We start from the raw sequence: 14,823 nt of genomic DNA, 5'->3' as shown, positions 1-14,823 counted from the left end.
ATCTCCTTTCAGTCTGCAATGAAAACTGTTTGCATTTCAGCTACTTATTAGTGCCCTAAACTTGAACATTTTAGCAAACAATCTTCAAGGTAATAAACAAGCTCATCTAGCTCTGATAGGAGGGTAAGTTGTCATACTTTTTCTGAAGAGTATATTTAAGAAAAAATAAGAAAATAACTAGCAAAAATCTTAAGAATTAAAAAATAAACTTTTAAGAATTAACAGGTAGGAATCTATGCAGAGATTTATGTAGGTATGTTCATCACAACCTTAAAAGGGTAAAAAACTGGAAACAATGTAATGATCCCAAATTGCAAGATTTGCAAAATGCACTATTCTGATGCAACACTATGCGATCCCTAGAAATTATGTGGCAGGAAAAAAAAAAAAAAAGAAAAATATACAAAATGTTGATCAATGAGAAAAAAGTCTGGTTTAAAATAATATATATAGTGTGATTCTGGTTAAGTTAAAATTCCTGAATATGCAGAAAATAGAGTGTAAAGACATTGTTGATTTTCTTTTGGTAATGGTTTAGGATTTTGGGTGATTTCTATTGCATTTTGTATGCTTGTTTGTATTTTCCAAATTATATACAATGGACATAAATACTTTATAATTATACACTGGAGCCTTTTGGAGGGTAGAGGTTGGGAGGAGGAAAGGAAGAGGAAAAATAACTAATGGGTACTAGGCTTAATACCTGGGTGATGAAATAATCTATACAACAAACTCCCATGACACAAGTTTGCCTATGTAACAAACCTGCACTTGTCCTCCTAAACTTTAAATAAAGGTTAAAAATAGTATTAATAACTATAAAAGTATATTGTATATATTATGTGTAAGCATATTATGGCCAGTTTTTATAAAGTCTGGCCAAGGAAATCAATAGTTAGTAGGCTCATGTAAGGGGCATAACTACTATTCATTCCTGAAATTTCTAAGTTCTATTCCTGTATCAGGTCAAATGACAAAAATCCTACACATATTTCTATATAACATTTTTATTTTTTATCACCTTCCATGTGGCAGCAGTTTCATTTTCTGTAGAAAGTTTCAAAGAATTGTGATTTAATTTTATGCCACAGGTCTTATAAAGGCTTGTGCAATCTCATAAGAGGATTGACTTAGGCCCTTGTAAAATTTCTACTGAAAATGCTATCTAATGAGTAGTTGCACTCCTCCTCCCAATACATGCTGCCAGCTCCTGATCTGCTGGCATGTTCTCTATTATTAGCAAATAGGAGCTAACTGTTTCTCTTGAACTTTAACCATGTTCAATTACAATACCCTTCTTCAGTCTTGGTTTGCTGACATAACGATATTCCTATTCCCTTAATTTCTCATCTTTCGTTCTTTTACTGACTTTCTATTTTAATGATTCCTAATAGGAAACAGATGGCACACTCAAAATTAGGACAAGTTAAGAAGAATGTAATAAGCAGATTACTGACAAAGGAGGGTGGGAATGCAGAGCAACCACAAGGGCTCATGCAGTGCTGGATGGGGAGGGCCCCCAATGGGAGCTGAAACCTTTGGTGAAGGATACAACTGGTCAGCACAACCCTGCAGGGCAAGGAGCTGGAGAAACAACTCTCCCAGCCTCATACCTCTCCCATACCTTGATCTCCCATGTTCCACTTTGGCTGAACCAAACCAAAAGCCAGAGGGCAAGGAAGCCGTGTGTGAAAACTGTGCTGCAGAGCAGAATGGAGAGTGATACAACCCAGGGAGAAGATACCCAGCACAAGAGAGTTAATGTTTTTTATTATAAATTGATTGGAAGTAGATGATGTCTCTATGCATAAATAAATAACATTAATCTCTTTTAGGTGATGTTCACTTTGGTCACTTATGTGAGCATTTTCCCATAGCAAATTCTCCTACTCAAATTGGCAATAAGCTATTTTCTGTTGTGATTCAGTCCCATGTTCTTATAACATGATGAGCTAAGAAAGTATTCTGGGGTAAACACATTAGTTATCTCCCCCTTAATTGAAATGCCAGGTGGATTAAAAAATAACTGTCACATCCTCTTTAGGAGGAAGGTCTTTTTTTCAGTATGGGCATTGAAATATTTCATAATGATGGTGTCGTATGTTGATATTGCTGAAATGAATTTGTCTGTAATCTTGTTTAATTTCTTTCTTTTCACTATTCATTAAGAAGGGAGTATATAGACTGAGGATGTTGTATTTCAAAACCTGAAGTGTCAGGGAGAGTGAAAAGTGAAAAGTAATCAAACCTGAGTCATTCAATCATGACTTAGAGCCGAGGTGATTTTTGCAATCATGTAATCCAAACACCTCATTTTACAACTAAGGAGGCAAAACCCACAGAGCCTACATAACTTGCCAAGGTCACCGCTCTTGTTAACACCTCCCAGCTTGGCATGCTTTCCTCTACACCATAAAATCAAAGGAGAGTGGCATACTTTTCATTCATTAAATTCATTTATTCAGCCACTATTTTTTGAGTGCCCTGTGCCAGGCACTGGAGCTGAAGCAATAAAGAAACTAGACAAATTCTCTTTTCTCATGGGGCTTACATTCCAGAACTAGAAGTAGAAGTGAAGAGAGTCAATAAATAGATGTCAGGGGGTGACAAATGCTACGGAAAAAAATGAAGCAGGATAAATAGATAGTGACAGGGAAAGAGGATGCCACTTTTGTTGGGCCATCAAGGACTCTTTCTGAGATGACATTTGTGCAGGACCCTGAATGCAGTGCAGGAGTGAGTCATGCAGACATCTGGGAGAGCAGTATTTCAGGCAGAGAGAACAGCCAGGGCAAAAGGCTGAGGGGACATATGTTTGAGTGTTCATGGACTAGGAAGTAGGTTGCTTGGGCTGGAGGTGAACGAAGGGAAGAGTGTTGGATATAAGATCTAAGAGGTATCAGAGCAGAGTGGGGAGGCAGATCACACAGAGTCCCGTATATCCCTGCTAGGCCTCTGGATTCTATTCTGAGTAGAATGGGAAGGCATTGATGTGTTTTCTGCAGAGGAGTGACATGATCTGAAGTGAGTTTTAGAGTGACCAGTCTGCCTGCTGTGTGGAAATTGATGGGAGAGGCAGAGTGGAAATGGAAAGGGAGGAGATATAAATTAGTAGATTAGGAAGCTATTATAATAGTCCTAATTATGTTTTAAAGGTAGTGCCTTCTACCCATGCCAACAGGTAAGGGTATAAGGGGGGAACATAGAAGTCAAAGAGGATACCAAGGCTTTTGGCCTGAGTGCTAGGAGACTAGGTTTCCAGTTACTGAGAAAATAAAAACTAGGGAAAGAGTATGTTGGAGAGAAAAGCAAGAATATAGTTTGGGAATATTAGATTTGGGGAGTTAGACATGTGAATCTGGAGTTCACAAGAAAAATTCGGGCCCAAGGTATGAATTGGTATTAGGAAATAAATAGTATGTGAAGTCCTATGGATTGGCTGAGATCACTAGAGAGTACACATACCGAGAGGACTGAGCCCCCAGGGGACCCCAAAGCTTAGAATATGGAATGGTGAGGAGGATTCATCCAAGTTTATGGAGAGAAAGAGACCAGTGAGTTAGAGGAACAAAGAGAGAATACCTTCCTAGAAGCCAAGGAAATAAAGTTTTCCAAGGAGGAGGGAGTGATCAATTCCATCATAATAATTCAAGTAGGGTGAGGACAAAGAATTGATCACTGAAAATATGCAGGTAAGCAATGACCTTGCAGGTGGGACATTGCTGGGGCAAAGGGACAAAATGGTTCAAGAGGAAATGGGAGGAGAGATGCTGGAGACACTGTGTATAGGCCAGGGAATGATGAGATTTTCTGAAGGGGGGATGTGGGATCAAGGGAGGGTAGTTTACAGATGGAGGTCATAATGGTGTACTTTTAGGGTACAGGGAAAGACCTAGAAAAAGGGGGGATGGTGGTGGGAGAGAAATTCGGATGACCTTATTAGGAGAAAGGGGATAGGATACCACACAAATGGAGGGACTAGCCTTAGATGGGAGCCCGACACATCATGCACTGTAAAAAGAGGTAAGGTGAGGTAAGGGGGACAGATTCTGAGAGGTTGGTAGATATTATAATGGAAACCTGCAAAAATTCTCAGCTTGTGAAATATGATGTCAGTAGGAAAAAAAATCACACTAAAATCATTACATTTTCTTCAGTCTGCTTAATAAAAGAATGGCACCAAGGGGGCAATGAAGAAGGTATTTTATCTCTTCATAACACATTTTGATACTTCAACTATGATCAAATTATAGTGATCTGATTTCCTGTAAAGTATTTAGACATCATAATTCATTAACTCAGGGAGAAGAATCTTGAAAGAATTTTAAGAAGAATAGGGAAACAGACATAGTAAACAGTGTGGACTTTTAGAACACAAAAGAAATTCTACTAGAAAACAGGCAGGTACTAATAAGGACTTTTAAGATTATCAATTACCTATCCATTAAACAGTTCTGAGTAAACCAGGACAGGATGAAAGTCATTAAAGTGACTCTAAATTAAATAGTCTGAAACTGAGATTTCTCAAAATTAATTAATCACAAAATTAACAGCACATAGCAATCATGATGATGGGCAGCATAGCACAGTGTCTAAAATGAGACCTGTCAGACCACTCAGGTTCAAATCCTTACTGCACACTTCATGTCCATGTGACTTTGGGGAAATTATATAACCCCTATGTACCTCAGTTTCTTCATGTATGAAATAAGGATTATATTGGTATCTACCCCTAGGGCTCTTAAGAAGATTAAATGAACATAGAATAGTGCCTTGCACAAAGCAAGTACTGTCTAGGTGTCTGTTAATTAAATCAAATCCCTATGAATAATCAAGACCTAGCTAGAAAGTATAGCCCAAAATTTATACCTGGAGTTAATTTTAAAGATTCTTTCTCTAAAACCGTCTAATGGGAAATCTTTTCCAGAAAAACAAATACATCTGACACCTGATTGTCCAGGCTTCTCTCTCTCTCTCTCTCTCTCTCTCTCTCTCTCTCTCTCTCTCTCTCTGTCTCTCTCTCCCCTCCTCCCCGGCTTTTTCTTGTCCTGACAGAGGGTAGAAAGAGTCTATCAGCTTTGTCACTTTTTCAAACATGCTCTAGTGGAAGTTTTATTTTTACAAGACAGTTGAAACCGGAAGAGTGAGCTTCTAGGATTACCATTCTACCATCTATGGGTTATCACACTACCTTTTCTGTTACCTGTTGACTCATGTACAGTACCAAGAGTTGACTGTATGCTCCGTCTCATGTTAGAAGGTTAAGTTAATTTAAATTAATACATTAATTTAATAAAGTACTTTAATGTTTATTTCTAAATTTTAGTAACAAAACAAGGAACATTATAAATATTTAAAAATTAGATGATCCCTAGTTTATTTCTTCTGCACAATTAAACCCCTATTCTATTTAACTTTTTTACATACACAATAATACTTAAAGAACCAATACTAAATCTTCAGAAAATAAAGTCTGAATCCCAGTTGATTTTGGAGTCCTGTCTACATAAAATATATATATCTTCTCCTTCTGATCATTGTATTATCCTGATAGTTAATTTACCAATTAGGTTTTTCTTCAGTTCCCATGTTTGGAGTACTCCATCAGATTCCCAAAGAAAGACTAATAACTAAATAAAAAATACCCCCTTAAATACCTTTGCAAGATCACATGTCTAGGAGCTATTAATTCCAAGAATCACAAAACAGAGAGTAGGAAACAGTTAATCAGAGCAGCCTTCAGCCCATGGGGAGACTTCAGCTCTACTGGTAGTGAGTTCCATTGCAGTGAGGATGCTTGCTGTGAGAGATCTTGGTGGATGGACGTTAGAGCCAAGCTCAAGTTGGTGTTCGGAGGGGTTCAAAGACATGTTTCCAGGGTTCCAAAAGTCTATGAGAATTCTTATATTCTATATTCTCAGGTTTATAAATATGTAAAAAGAGTGCTATAAGCCCATTTTAGATCATCTGAATGTCACTGTACTATTGAGTCCTGCCATGGTGTTTTTGTGTTCACATTTCAGATGGCCCTAGTAACGTATTACATAAACTGACAATATTTACAGTTTAAGTTATTTTGTCTAACTGGGATTCAGTTAGATCACTCTTTATTTCTCTCACACACACACACAGACACACACACATAAACACACACACACAAACTCTTTTTTAAAAAGACTCTCAGTCTCTCTGTTACACAAGGTTAACAAGGAGAGTAATGAAGGAAAAGGACACGGAAGAAACAGATGACCTGGGCCAGGACCAGCAGGTACCATCTCACAGAGACCTCTCTGCTGTGTGCTGTCTTCCAGGCAGCACTCTGATTTTCCCACTACCTGAAGCCCTGAGATCTGTATCACTCTCCCTCCTCAACAGCAGAGCATTCGATGGAGATGAAAGGCAATCAGTCACAGGCATTCAAAGAAAACTGCAGAGGACAAGTCCCATATCTTGCAGTTCCTACAAGGCACATATGCCTGCAACAATTAAAGGCCTCAATTGAAACATATACATTAATAGAAAGAGAGTTAATAAACTCTAGTGGAGTCAGTCAGGGCAAAAAGTCTATACTCTGAGGCCTGAACTTTGATTAGCTATAGCAAAACTAATAACTTCTGTTAGCATAAGAGCATTCACACTAGAAAGCAGTCAGACCAGCAGGGGCCAGTGTGAAGATGGATGTCCAAATTACAGTTTGATGATACAGGAACAGGAAATAAGAGGAGGTCTAACCATGGATGAGAACAAAGGCATTCTTCTAACTGCCCCAACTTAAGTTAATGTTAGTTTAGGTTAGGTTAAAGCTTTGTTGATACTTCCTGAAAAAGGCAGGAAGTAAATTTCAAAGTTATACTCTACATTTGTGTGTACACATGCATATACATATATTTGCATATACATGTATGTATGTGTGTATATATATATATGCACGCACATATATATTTAACTATATAGTAAATTTACTATATAGGCATGCTTAATTTAACCAGTACCAAACTATATAGTTCATTTCATTTTATATTTTTAGTTTATCTCTATTAACTCTTTTTGTTGTGCTTATAAAGTCTGAAGCTAAAAGACATCCTTCTGTATTATTAATAAAAATTTCTATTGACCTAGAAATTGTATATCATTTTGTAACAGAGCAGGTAAACACTTCCCTTTAAAAATAACCCAAAAAAGGAAAGTTTCTTAAGTGGATGATCTCTTATAATTGCATGAGGTATGGAGAATGGAGAACCAGGTATAATACATGTCAGAATAAAGGCCCTTGGTATGTACTTATTGAACAAGTGAATAAATGAATGACCATTTTGTTTGGACTCTTCATGCCCCCTTTCGAATGATGCATAATCTTACTGTCAATGTATCTTACTAGGAGTTGATACCACTATCCTATTTAAAGGGTGGGGAGGCTATTGGAGAGGAGGCAAATGCCACACAGTACTATGTACTAGAGGGCACTGGTACCAATACTCAATAAAAAAGTAAATAAAATATACTGAGCCATAGTATTTTCTGAAAGGTGACCTTGGGATTTCAAAATAAAACATGTATTAGACAACTTATGTATATAGTTTGCAATAAGATCAGCAAGTAATGAAACTTGTGAAGTTGGTGTATGTTTGATTTGTTTGAATGATTTAGGTGCTAATGAGTATATTTTGTTGATGATTGCCATTTAGAACCATAGGATATACTAATGAGTCAATGATTTTTTGGTTTAAAGTGGACATCTACAGATAACTATTTCTGCATGCCCTGTGATATAATTACAACATTTTTTCTTACTTGACCTTTCAAAGGATTCCACAGTCACTAGTGGGGGTAGAGTACTGCCACTCTAGAGACAGTCTGCTACCAGGTGAAGAGCAACTAGGCAAAGAGAAAAGAACTGTATTCAGGACATTTTCAAGTTTCTGAACCAGCATTAAAACCACTGTCTCTCATTATTATTATCTTTATTTAATTTTTATCTTTTCTATTTGGTTCTCATGACAATTTTCTAACTGCCTTCTGCTCTACCACTCCACTGGGGAACAATAAGAGTTACAATTAGAACATCATTTACTGAGTCCTTTCTAAGTGCCAGGCATGTGTTAACAGCTTCACATGCATTTTATTATTATACAAATGCAAATAGTATACAGACACAAACACTGAAATGGAGGGAAAGTAATTTCCCTTGAGACCCCACAGTTAACAAGTAGCAGGGCTGGAACTCCAGCTCAGGTCTGAGGGAACACACAAAGCCCCGTGCTCAATACCACTCCGAGCCAGTCCCCACTTGCAGCGGGCTCACTGAATTCATGGCTTTCCACATTTGCCACCCACTCTGTAGTTTGCTTTTTTCTCCTTCTACCATAGCTCCTCTTCATCTTTATTCTGGTAAATACACCCTCTTAGGTCAGCTCCAATACCTCCATATCTAGGAACTTCTTGGCTCAGGTCTTAATGAGGTTGTTAGTGTACCATTTAGTTATAGGTTTAAGGCCAATGTATGGTTGAATAAAGTTGTTTTTGGATGCTCTCCTTTTGAGCCTTTAGTGAAATATCATTTCAGTGCCATGAATGTACCAGGGGATATGGAAACTACCTTACGTTTTTCTTAGGGGGAATGCTCGTCATCCACTCCTCAATAGTTGGGAACTTCCTCTCCTCAGGAGGGTTCATACTATGGCCTCTCATTCTGATTGGCACATGTGGGAGAAGTGACTGAGCAAGTTCAGCTCAGCCCAATCTCTCTCTTAAAATGCCATCTGTCTTCAGGAGGCACTTTCCCCCTTCTCTGCCTTATAGCAAGCAGCCTGTCCCTTTACAGGAAGATCTGGAGAGTCAAAGCTCTTTCTGAGTCTAAAGAGGTGAGTTTGCTCAATGGTGGAAGTATCAAAAATGCCAGGGGCCACAGGGGCCAGCCACAGTCTCTAATACCTGGATTATTAAATTCTGCCCTCTTGGTTCAAGAGTCATTCATCCTTTTTCCTGAATGTTAGTACACACTTGCAGTTAAGTCATTTTATCAGCCTGCCTCCCCCCACTATAATCAAATTTTGGGGGTCTATTAGCCTCTTTTCACATCATATACTTTCTGTCCCTTTCAGTCCAAGCTGGCAGTGTTTCTGATACATTTTTCCCAAGAACCCAGCAGGCCCTCTGTGGACTTCATTAGACAAAAGCTATACCATAATCTTTTTGAAACAGTCTTGTCTCTCTCTCAGTCTCCTGCCGAGATGGCTAAGGGATACCACCCTTAAACTTCCTGGAGGCCCTCTAGTTTGAAAAGATCCATGAGAAACACTCTTAATCTCCCAGAAGGGTTTTTTTATATGACAAAATACTCTGACCTTTTGATCTTTTCAAGACTAAAGCCAAGGATTATATAACACCTCAGTCTGTTCTCCACGCCATACTGTTGGCAGTAATCTCTTAACTCTAAGATCTTTTCCCATATGGATAGGTCAAGTTCCCAAACCATCAAGTCTCCATCCTTTTTGCCTAACCTTCTTCCCTCTATTTATCTCTCTTCTTTTTACTATAAGCAGCAAAAAGAATACAGGTGGTGCCTTCATTTTTTATATATATATATCTTAGTTTGTCAACTAGGAAATTCATTTCTGGTTAATTTGTTTTCCATCTAACTGCAGGACATGACTGCCCTAGGCTTTCTGTCACCACAAAACAGTGACCTTCCCTTCTCCAGTTTCCAATAATACATTCATTCCTCTCTCTTCGGCACTCACCAGTCACATTGTTAACATCCATATTTCTACTAACAGTTGATTCAGGATATTTTAGTATTTTTTCTATCATCCTCAAGATGATATCTTCAAAATTCTTCCAGCTTCTTCCCACTTACAGATTCTAAAGCCACTTCTTCATTTTTAGGTATTCATTATGGCAGTGTTTCACTTCCAGATGCTAAATTTTATATTAGTTTTTTAAAAATTATTGTATAAAAATTGTTTCAAATTTAGCAGCTTAAAACACTCATTCACTAGTTCAGAATTCTGTACATCAGAAGACTAATACAGTGTGGTTGGGCTCTCTGCTGGTATCACCAGGCTGAAATGAAGTGTTGACAAAACTGAGTTCTCATCTGAAGAAAAAAATCTGCTTTCAAGCCCACTCATAAAAATCCAGTTCTTTATGGCTATGGGCCTATAGGCTATCAGTCCCATTTCCTTGATGGCTGTCAGCCCGATCTCAGCTCCTTGAGGATCCCGCATTCCTTGCCATGTGACTCCCTCAGTCTTTTATCCATCAATGGTGGTCACAACCTTTTCATGTTTCAAGTCTCTGACCACCACACCCTGCGATCACTCTGCCTTTAAAGGAATCGTGTGATTAGGTTAGGACCACTCAGATAATTTTAAGGTTTTCTGTGCCATATAATCTGACCCAGTCATGGGAGTAAAATCCACAGTATTTATGGTCTGGGTGATTACACATGGGATGTCTGGAGGGTGACCCATCTTAGAAGCATATGTATTTTGGTCTTATTCATGGATCCTGTTAAATTCAACAATTCTGAAAAAGCAGAGTTTAAAGCCTGGGAATTTTTTTAAAAAATCATTATTCTGTGCTCACCATTTTTAGCTCTTAAGACATGGGAGAAGAGATTTTATAATGTCATGATTCATTGCTCTGATAAGAACCTACAAATTCCGACCCTGAGAGAATGGCTCTGATCTGAACTAGGGAGGTACTCTGAATTCTCTCCTGCGTAAGAGCTTCTGGAGTCTTCTGAAATAAGAATGATTACAGTCCTCTAATCTGCATTCTGTTTATGATAGTGTACTGGCTTTTGTTTTAGACTGCTTCCCCTCTTCTTTGTTCTCTACAGGAAGCATATAATTTGGGTATTATGAGATCCCCTGAAGGCATGAGGGAACATCCAAGTGCCAACGTTCTACCAAAGCCACGCTTTTGGTACTTACTGGAAGGACGTCATAAGAAGCTAAGAATTCACAAAGTTACAGATCCCTCCCCAGAAAGATCTCTAAGGTAAGGCTGAAGGTCACATGGCCAGCAGAGTATCCTGATATCCTTGAAAGTGCCCCCCACCCCTCAACTGTACAAAGTGGCTGGTATGCAGATTAGGAGTTAGCTAAATTAGAGAGAATTTTGAAATGCTAGATGAGGGGAAGAGATATATCTTCTTTTTATGTGAGTCTTGCTTAAAACCTCCATTTTGGAAGCAAGGCTAAAACCATCCTTGTGGTGGATTCCATGGGACTCTAGACCAGGCTTCATGAAGCAACATCTCCTAAATCTCACTAATGCAGAGAAATTTTTCTGTGATTTAAGCTATACAAAGAGCCACATCTAGAGAAAGGGTGATGTAGAAACCAGTATTATATAAGGTCCATCTAGCATGGAAATTTTGTTTCTTACAATAGCTCCTAGGGATCATTTATGGAGAGGCATTATCTTTTGATTTTATCATGACAACAATTTCAGAAATAGAGAGATGCTCCTGAAAAACATCAATATCATCTAATAACTTAGGAATCAAAACTTTCCTTAAGTCTTGAGATAAAACTATGAAAACTATAACTATTATATTCAACTTGAGTTTTAAAGCATACAAGAAAAGTGATTTAAAAAGCTGGGCATCTGCAAGGGTAAAATTAGCATAGAATACAAACCAAAATATTATTCCAGTAAATGGGCCATAACAGAAAAATTGCTGGAAAGAAGAATTAGGAGGAAGATCACCTCTTGTTCAGAAATTGTATGGTGGAGTTGTACACATGGCAGAGTTTCTCTACCTCTACTGTCAGTTACTTAGGAGAAGGGAAGGCCAGGTAGATGAGACAGCAGATGGGGGAAAAACAGAGCACCAGCTACCAAAGCAACACAACTCATGACAGCGGGCAGCTGCTTATGGAATTTTCTGCCAAGCTGCTGTTAAACGCTGAAGAACCAAAATGTGCCTCTAACAAATAAAATAGTTAAAGATAATCTATGTTTGTGATGAGTATATGTAAAGATAGCTAGAACTTCTGGTCAATATGTCTGAGTTGACATGGAAATCTCCTTTCCTACCCCAAACACATAGAAATGCTGGAAAACTATGACACAGCTACATGCGCACACGTACACACGTACACACACATGCGCGCGTGTGCACGCACACACACACACATACATACACACACACTGCCCCAGTATCACAAAAAAAGATGGGACCTAAAGTCAAAGCAGTCAGAGAGAGCTGAAACTGAAGACTTGAGGAAAACTGCAACCCAGTATAGGTCTGCATAGCTGGTGGCCAGGCCTTTAACATTTGTCATGAGACCTGTGCTCATAGGAGTTGGAATCAAGCTACTTAAAAAGAGCATGAAGTCACATAAGACTTGTCCAGACACAAAATAAGGATTAGATACACCATGATCATTCTCTGCAAAAGTTCCAGGGAGACCAGAGGAGAAAAGGGATCAAGTGCAGAACCCCAGGCCAGCGCTGTGCACCAGCCCTAAAGTAGATGTATTTTAGGCTCACGGAATAGGGTCCCAAGTCTAGAAACTGATACAAAATTGTTCCTAGGCCACAGGGTAAAATGCATATGACCCTCAACAGAGACATACATGAGAGCCACCTGTAGAGATGCTACCAGGTCACAGTTCATGAAGAGAAGCATAATTCATAAGAAAAAGTTTAATAATGTTGATTACTTGATCATTTAAATTTCCATGACACTATAGATAATACAGGCAAAATTAAAAGGCAAATGACCAGTGGGTGAAAATATATGCAACCCATATAACTATAAAAAGAAATAGTATCTGGAATTTATAACTTTTTTTTACATATTAATACAAAATGGATTTTAAAAGTATGAATAAGTGATTTACAGAGAAAGCAAATGATCCAGTAAACATGAAAAGATTTTCAGCTTCACAAATCATCATGGAAATGCAAATTAAAATATTAATGAGATACTTTTAAAATGTATCAGATTGGTAAAAATCAAAAAGTAAAGTTGTAGTATTTATAACTGCCGCCACCCAAATCTTATAAAGTTGAAAGTATATGAATCTACAACATAGTTATTCCCCTTCTAGGTGCACCTAGTGAAAGCCTGAACACTTGCATCAGTACACGCTGGTTGCTGCAGCACAGTGTATAAGAACTAAACTTTGGAAACTTAAATGTCAACCACCAAAGAGAATAGATTAAACACTAGCTCATTTCTACTATGGAACACCAAAGAGAATGGATAAATGCTAGCTCACTTCTACTATGGAACACTATGTAGCAATTAAAAGGAGTGAACTAGGTCTATGTATATTAACACAGGTATATATGTTTTATTTTACTTTAAGTTCTGGGATACATGTGCAGAATGTGCAGGTTTGTTACATAGGTATACATGTGCCATGGTGGTTTGCTGCTTCCATTAACCTGTCGTCTAGATTTTAAGCCCCGCATACATTAGGTATTTGTCCTAATGCTCTCCCTTCCCTTGCTCCCCAGCCCCCAAAACACAGACCTATTTTTAAAACACTGAAGAATGACATGGCATGATAGGCGTTCATGAAAAAATTAAAGTCACAAATTATATGTCAAAATATCTTCAAATCTATATATAACCTGGAAAGACAGAAGTAAAATTCATGGTCATGATTATCTCTGGGGAGGAAAGAAGGGAAATGGTATACTAAGGAAGGTCTCAAAAGAGGATTTCAGCTTTATCTGTAATATTCTCTCCTTTATTTAAAATTTAAAAATCTGAAACAAAATGAAAAATGTTAACATTTTAATGCTAGGCAATGTGTACTAATATGCATAGTATAACAATCCCTCTTTAAAAAATATTTTCTAAATGAAAAAGTATTTTAAAAATAAAATAAATTGTATGTCTTGGTCCTGTACAATTGCTAGGGTTTGACCACAAATTTGGTTTAGTTTCCCACAACAATGTAATGTCCTCTATACTCTATATAAATAGGACAACAAATTTGATAGGGCACTTCTTACCGTATCTTTTATTATAAAGTACAGGATGGTGATGTAACACCCTGCATGAAGCTTAGCAAAATGCAACCAGGGACAAAAAAATGAATTTTCAGCATGGGGGCTTTCCTATTTTTCAACATGTACCACTTTAATGCTCAGAGGTATAGATCCCATCTTGCATTTTAAGATGAGGAGAGGTTATTTAATTTACACATGTAACTAATGATACTGAAATTCTCCTCAGCCTTCATCTTTTCAGGCATAAGTGTCCTTGTTTTAAGCTGCATTTATGTTAGCTCTTTTGGCGCCTCAGACATTAAAATTGCTTAATTCTTTCTTCTATTACTCTGTTCGGTTTTCGTTTTAGTGTTTATGAGGCAATTGTCAGCCCCATCTGCAAGCTCAGAAAGTTCTCTCTCTCTCTGTCTCTCCCTCTCGTCTTTTAAATGCCTTTCTCTCAATTCCAGAAATATTACAGACTAGTAATGTCCTTCCATCCTCTCTTGCATAACCATGCCAATTCCTCAATCCAGTCTTAATGTACACAATTAATTGTACTGATCCCCCTTCTCAATACTTGAGTTATTTAATTTGTCTATCTTCACCTGTCTTTGTAAACCCCCAGTAAATGAAGCTCTTTCCAAATTTCTTCATATGACATTTGAGTTGATTCCGCATGTAAACAGATGCCTACAAATATAATACTTTGTGTGGTTACACTAATTCACAGTGAGGAAATGCTTTCAGGGCCCAAGTAGAGGGATATGCTTTTCACACACTGCACTTGCATAACCGTAAATAGTTGGTAAGCTACCCCCCTCCAGAGATATATAGTTCACTTACATTATTTGAAACATGATC

General features: G+C 37.8%; 1 protein-coding gene across 9 annotated transcripts in view; it reads right to left on the bottom strand.

Moving 5' to 3' along the window:
- CCDC148 (coiled-coil domain containing 148) overlaps positions 1 to 14,823 on the bottom strand; it is a 297,672-nt gene that overhangs the window by 66,305 nt on the left and 216,544 nt on the right. The gene's annotated exons all lie outside the window — the stretch shown is intronic.

Source organism: Callithrix jacchus, chromosome 6 (genome assembly GCF_049354715.1).
Source record: "Callithrix jacchus isolate 240 chromosome 6, calJac240_pri, whole genome shotgun sequence".
NCBI lineage: Eukaryota > Metazoa > Chordata > Mammalia > Primates > Cebidae > Callithrix > Callithrix jacchus.
The sequence above is the reverse complement of the archived record's forward strand: the minus strand, read 5'-3'. Positions and strand labels throughout refer to the sequence as shown.